Source organism: Chrysemys picta, chromosome 13, assembly GCF_011386835.1.
Source record: "Chrysemys picta bellii isolate R12L10 chromosome 13, ASM1138683v2, whole genome shotgun sequence".
Taxonomy (NCBI): domain Eukaryota; kingdom Metazoa; phylum Chordata; order Testudines; family Emydidae; genus Chrysemys; species Chrysemys picta.
Genome location: NC_088803.1, coordinates 8,965,614 through 8,971,741, shown reverse-complemented (window position 1 = coordinate 8,971,741; position 6,128 = coordinate 8,965,614). Strand labels below are relative to the sequence as shown.

The 6,128-nt window shown below is 48.0% G+C and overlaps 1 long non-coding RNA gene across 1 annotated transcript; it reads left to right on the top strand.

Annotated features, from left to right (window-relative positions):
• LOC135975220 (uncharacterized) lies at window positions 1-693 on the top strand. The gene is made up of 3 exons (XR_010592150.1): window positions 1-90; window positions 175-213; window positions 397-693. It is a non-coding gene; the product is annotated as an uncharacterized LOC135975220 (long non-coding RNA).
• Window positions 694-6,128: the final 5,435 nt, after the last annotated feature.

The window sequence follows — 6,128 nt, the reverse complement described above, 5'->3', positions numbered from 1 at the left end:
CACGACGCCGGTGGCTGAGCAGAGAACTCAAATTTCAGCAGCAGAGAAACCAGCTTAGCATGGAATTGACTTTCCTTCTGACTGTGCTGGGTGAGAGACTTTCTTTCCAATCGCTCTCCTTTTCTTTCTTTCTTTCTTTCCCAGAATTCTCACTCCCTCGCTTCTCTTTTTCAGCCTCTCTCCAGATTTTCCCCAGCCTGGTGTCACCTACAGGTAAAGGGACTTTAATATACCCAGAGGTGCTGTATCTGCCCTGGGATATTTCCTCGTGTGGAGGTGGGAGGAAAGGGCAGGGGGATGGGGGAGGTCTGTGTCGGGGTTTCCTCCCGCATTTCCTCTCCCCCTCACTCCCCGGTGGTCTCCGCCTCTGCACTAACCTCTGTGTTTCCATTGCAGCTCCCCTATCAGCCCCCACACTCTCTCTGCACCCCCCTCACCCGGAGTTCTTTGAGGGGGAGCGTCTGACACTCAGGTGCTCGGCTCCCAGGGCTGCAGAACTGACAGGGTACCGGTTCTTCGACCAAAGTGGGGAGCGGCTCTTCGAAACACCCCCTGATCTCTACAGGGAAGGCCAGCTCCATCTCACAGCTCAGCTGGCCACCACTGGGGCCTACAGTTGTGCATACTGGAGGGGGGTATCTGGGCAAGAAACCGCATCTGAAAAGAGCCAGCCCGTCTCCGTTCAAGTGAAGGGTACAGTAACTCCTCACTTACCGTCCCCGGTTAACTTTGTTTCATTGGTGATTTATTAGAGAACATACTGGTTTAAAGTTGTGCAATGCTCCCTTATAACCTTGTTTGGCAGCTTGCTATGCAGTTGGTGGGGGAAGAGGGGTGCTGATGTCAGGGTGTACACCTCCCCCCGCTCCTGTACCCCATCTCCACAGAGCGGGTGGGGGGACACGACAGGGCTCAGGACGGAGGGAGCTTGCTGGCACCAGCTGCTGTCTCAACTTACTGATCTACTTAAAAAAGCAGTGTAGTTAGAGTGGGGTCAGCGTACTTAAAGGGGCAATGCACGTCTCTGTCTCTGTGTCTGTCTGTCTCTCTCTCACACACACACGGTGTGTGTCTTTGTCTCACACAGACATGCAGCTCCCCACCCCCAACCGCTGCCATGTGTCTATTGTGTCTCCTTCCTCCATCCTTGCTGCCTTGTAGAGGGTGAGGCTACATTAACAACAATGTGTTAACCCTTGCAGGCTCAGCCGAGTGCTAGTTCATCATTTAGCAGCAAGGAATTCTCTGGGAAATATCCCACCTTCTGACTCCAGCACCTCAAACAAGCTTCGCAATCAGCATTGCTGTGTACACTATTCAATTGTTTAAAACTTATACTGGTTACGTGCATATATAGATATGTAGAATGTCTTTTGTCTGGCAACATTTCCCTGGAACCTACCCCCGCCCCCACCTCTTATGGGGAAATTGGATTCGCTTAACATCGTTTTGCTTAAAGTAGCATTTTCCAGGAACAGAACTACTGCGTTAAGCGAGGAGTTATTGTGTGTCTTTGTGTTCGCATGTTCATCCCCCACTGTAACCGGGCCTCAGTGGGTTATAAGTGAGGATGTCAAATTCTGGACGAACTGCTGAGAAATAAGGCAGAGACACCCCAAGACTGGTGGCTGATCCCCCATAGGCTTTACCAAACCAGCCACAAACATAAACTCCTGGTTCCCCACACTGGCTAACAAGAGGACATAAAGGCAGTTTCCTCAGTTCTTATATCACCACCAAAACCACTGGATTCAGAGATGAGTGGTTCTTTACAACCAGTCTCATCAAATAATAGCTTCTTCTGATCCCAAAGGACCAGCCACACACCCAGGTCAATATATAACTTAGATCTTACCCCAAAATCACGCTGGTGCCAATCCTTTAGTATCTAAAATCTAAAGGTTTATTCATAAATAGAAAGAAAGAAAGCTGAGAGTTAAAACTGGTTAAAAGAATCAAATACATACAGTAATTGCAAAGTTCTTGGTTCTGGCTTGTAGCAGTGATGGAATAAACTGCTGGCTTGAGTCAAGTCTCTGGAATACATCCACAGCTTGGATGCAGACATGCCAAACCCGCACAAAAAAATGCAGAAATTGGGCTTGTTTTTGGCTTAATTGGCTTGTGAGTTGCTTGTTGGCTAGTTTCTGGCTTGTAGCTTGTTTGCTGCTTCTTTTTTTTTTTTTTTTTTTTGAGTCAGGGAATCACAGTGGGCCCAGCACAGTCCCAGACTGCACGCCAGGAAGATCTAGTCACATAGTGTGTTGGGGTTCCTAGGGATTGGCTTGTTTTGGCATTTGTATGTAATGGGATTAGCTTGATTTTTGGCTTTTTATGAAAGTCGACATGATAATTTACCACATGAAAGTTGGCAACCATGTTTGTATAGGTCATTCAGTCCTTTGTTCAGAGCTTCAGTTTGTAGCAAAGTTTCTCCAGAGGTAAGAAGAAGGATTGAAGACAAAATGGAAGTGTTTCCAGGGCCTTTTATAGCTTTTGCCATGTGGAGGGCATCCCATTGTTCTTACTGTGGAAAATTACAGCAACCAGATGGAGTTTGGAGTCACATGGGCAAGTCCCGTGTCCATGCATTTCGCTCAGTCATTGCAGGAAGCCATTACCTACACTCCAGACAGCACGTTTACATGACAGTCCACTCAGTGTAGATGGGCATCTCCCATGGTCCATTGTCAACCAAGTTTTTATTGATGAGTCACTTAATTTGAATAGTCCCTCCAAGATGTGCTGGGTGCTACCTTGTGGGTGTTACCCCAGAAGCAAACATTTGAAAGCCAGGTATAGAATGAATATTCATAACTTCAAATACAAACATGATACATGCATGCAAATAGCATAATCATAACCAGCAAATCATAACTTTTTCATAGACTTCTCACTTGACAACTTTTGTACAGGATTTACTGCAAATATATAACAGTGGTCTATATGGTCATATTTTAATCAGATAACATCACACCAATCCCCTGGGGCCTCCTCCAATCTGCCACTTTGTCTTAGCCGTATTGATCCCAGGATATTAGAGAGACAAGGCAGGGGAAGTGATATCTTTGATTGGACCAACTTCTGTGGTGAAGGCAACAAGCTTTTGAGCTAATGTTGCCCATTTTGTTTGGACGTATTCCTGGAGGTTTCATCGGATGACATCATGGTTAATGAGAGATTATTCTTTAATTCCTTGAGACCCCAGGACGATCCTGGAGGGTTGGCAACTCCATTTTGGGCTATACAGAGCTCTTCTTCTGGGCTGGAGAAGGTTCTCGGGGTATCACGGGGGAACGGCTACATCCAAGATGGAACCGATTATTCAGCACTAGGAGTTAAAGCACATTGTGAGCAACCATTCAAGGTGAAAAGGGTGGCGAACACCTCTGCAGTTATAGGATGAAGGAGGGTTAGTAGGTGAGAGACTGTTGCAATGAGCCATAAATCCAGTGTCTCTACTGAGTCCATGAATTTGGGTGTCTAGCAAAGTCATGAATTTAAGCTCCTGGGCTCATCCTTTGAAGGCATTTCCTTTCTTCTCAGTCCTGGTCCTGAACAGAAACCTGACCAATGCCGTCAAACAAGGAGCTTACATTCCTAATTTAGCTCGGCCTTTTCTGTTTTAGCTGTGGGAGGGAAGATGGCTCAGTGGTTAGAGCAGCCCCCTTAACAGGCGCTTCAAAAGCATGGAGGAACCCAACCCCCACTGAAATGGAAATTACCAGGCATCTTTAACTGTGCGGGTAATTAACCACTGGACCAATCTCGCAAGGGTCATGGTGGATGCTCCACCACTGGCAATTTTTAACTCAAGATGAGATCTTTTTTCTAAAAGATCCACTCTAGGAATTATTTCAGGGCTGTTGTCTGGCAAGGGTGATAGAGGAGGTCAGACCAGATGATCACAACACTCCCTTCTGACCTTGGAATCTATGAAGCCATGAAATCCATGGGAGGTCGGCGCCTACCTCTGTCTTTAGGCATCTAAATAGCTTTGAAATTCATAGTCTCCATTTCTCAAAGGTATTTAGGCACCTCAAGAGGCATTTAGGTCACTAGTGGGGTTTTCCAAAGGGCCTGGGCCATGTAGGCACCTCACTCCAATCATTGGCTCTTTGTGCATCTGTTATGGGGGGGGAGTCAGGGATGACAGAACGCGGGGGGGGGCAGGGCCTCATCACTGTTATAAGTGGGAGGACTCTGCCCTCCCCATTTTTACCGGCCGTAAGGGCGAGGGGGCAGGGGTAGGGGGCAGAGCGGAGTGAGCTGGCGGTGGGGGTCTTGGGGAGAAGAGGTGGCGCGGGAGCAGGACCTCAGGGGAAGATGCCGCACAAGGGCAGGGCCTCGGGGGAAGGGGCGACACTAGGATGGGGGCTCAGGGAGAAGGGGCAGGGACACGGTTTGGGAACCCATGGCCCACCCACTTTTAGAGAGTGCACGTTGCTCCTGGGGGAAGTAACAGCACTGCCCCCCTCCTGAATTAAAGACTGGGACACACTCAGCTACTCTGGCTCTATAAGCACCACAGATACATTTGCCATACAGAGTCCCTTTAATCCAGGCCATGGGGTTCTCAGTGAGTTCTGACGAGGACCTCAGGAAGGACACGGGTGGGCCGCAGACTAGGGATTGGTCCCCCACAGCCTGAAGGGACTGGGTTGGGATTGAAGATGCTGGTCCTGTGTTCATTAGGATGGATAGGTGCCATTGATGTTTCCCAGATGCTCCTGTGGCCCCATCCCTCTCCTTGAATCCCCGGCGCCGGGTGTACCGTGCTGGTGACTCCGTGGGACTCGTGTGTTCAGCATCCCCTTCAGTAGACAGTTTTAAAGGTTTCCAGTACTTTAGAGATAGAATAGCGGTGTTAGCGCTGGCTTCATCCAAGAAGAGCTACACCTACAACTTGAACATCACTGGACCAACGGTATTTGGGTCGTACAGCTGTTCATACTGGGTACGTCTGTCCGGACGGAATGTCCCAGCCAGGAGGAGTGAGCCAGTGGTCATCAGCATGAGAGGTGAGCCCTGCCAGTCTGTAATACCCCTGAGGAGAGAGCGTAGTACTTCTGCGCCTTTTATCCAGCATACCAGTTTTGAGAGATTTCCATGTCCCCTTTTTGCTTTATGTCCCACCTTCCAGTCTCATTTACGGACGTGTGCACTTTTGCCATGTTGGGCATTTTGGAGAAAAGATTCATGTTTTAATATTTCTTTCTGTGGGGAATTAGGAAGCTTGTGTGTGTTTTCACATATTCAGGTTAGAAGATTTTTGAACAAAACCAGGTGTTTACACATTTTAAATAACAGCGAGTAAAGGGAGGTTGAGCCCCTTTTAAATAATTTACAAAAGAAAGCAGATTCTCACCTAGCGATCAAGAAAGGAAAAGGGTCAGAGAGAAAGTCTGAAAACTGCAGGAAAGGAAAATAACAAGGGAAGAGTTTTAAAACTGCAAAAGAGGGAAAGGACAGAAAATGTTAAACCTGCAGGAAAGGAAAAAAAAGGAAGAGAGTGAGTTTTAAATCAACCAGGAAGGAAAAGTGTTAGAACATCAGGAAACCCTCCGGCCAGTCACAGAAAGAGAGAGAAAATCAAGTGAGAGAAAACGTTTTAAAGCAGCAAGAAAGCTCTGCCCTGCCCCCAAGCCTGTTACAAGGTAAGTAAATGGCAGAGAGAAAAAAGCACCACACCCCAAGGGCGGTCCCCATCCCCATACAAATGCCAGCAAGTCGAGGAGCTGGCAGTCTCGGGGATCCACCGCCGCATGGCTGAGCCCAGCAGAATAGGTTTTCTAAAGCCGTTGCCGGTTATGCCCATATGTCGGATCATTTAAGGATGCTAAGCCGCTGGGAGCTCAACAGTTCTCAGCAAGCATCGCGTCCTCCTGCCCTGTCCCCTGCATTTGAATCAAAACATCAAACCTCGGGAATATTTTCTCCAAAATAAAAACCGCAAGGGCTATTTGGTAGAAACAGTGCTCTTGAATCACTCACTGATTGCCTGTTCTGCTCATTCCCTCTGACGCACCTGGCATTGGCCACTGTCAGAAGACAGGATACTGGGCTAGGTGGACCATTGCTCTGACCCAGTATGGCCGGTCTTATGTTCTTATGAAAGTTTTGCCCAG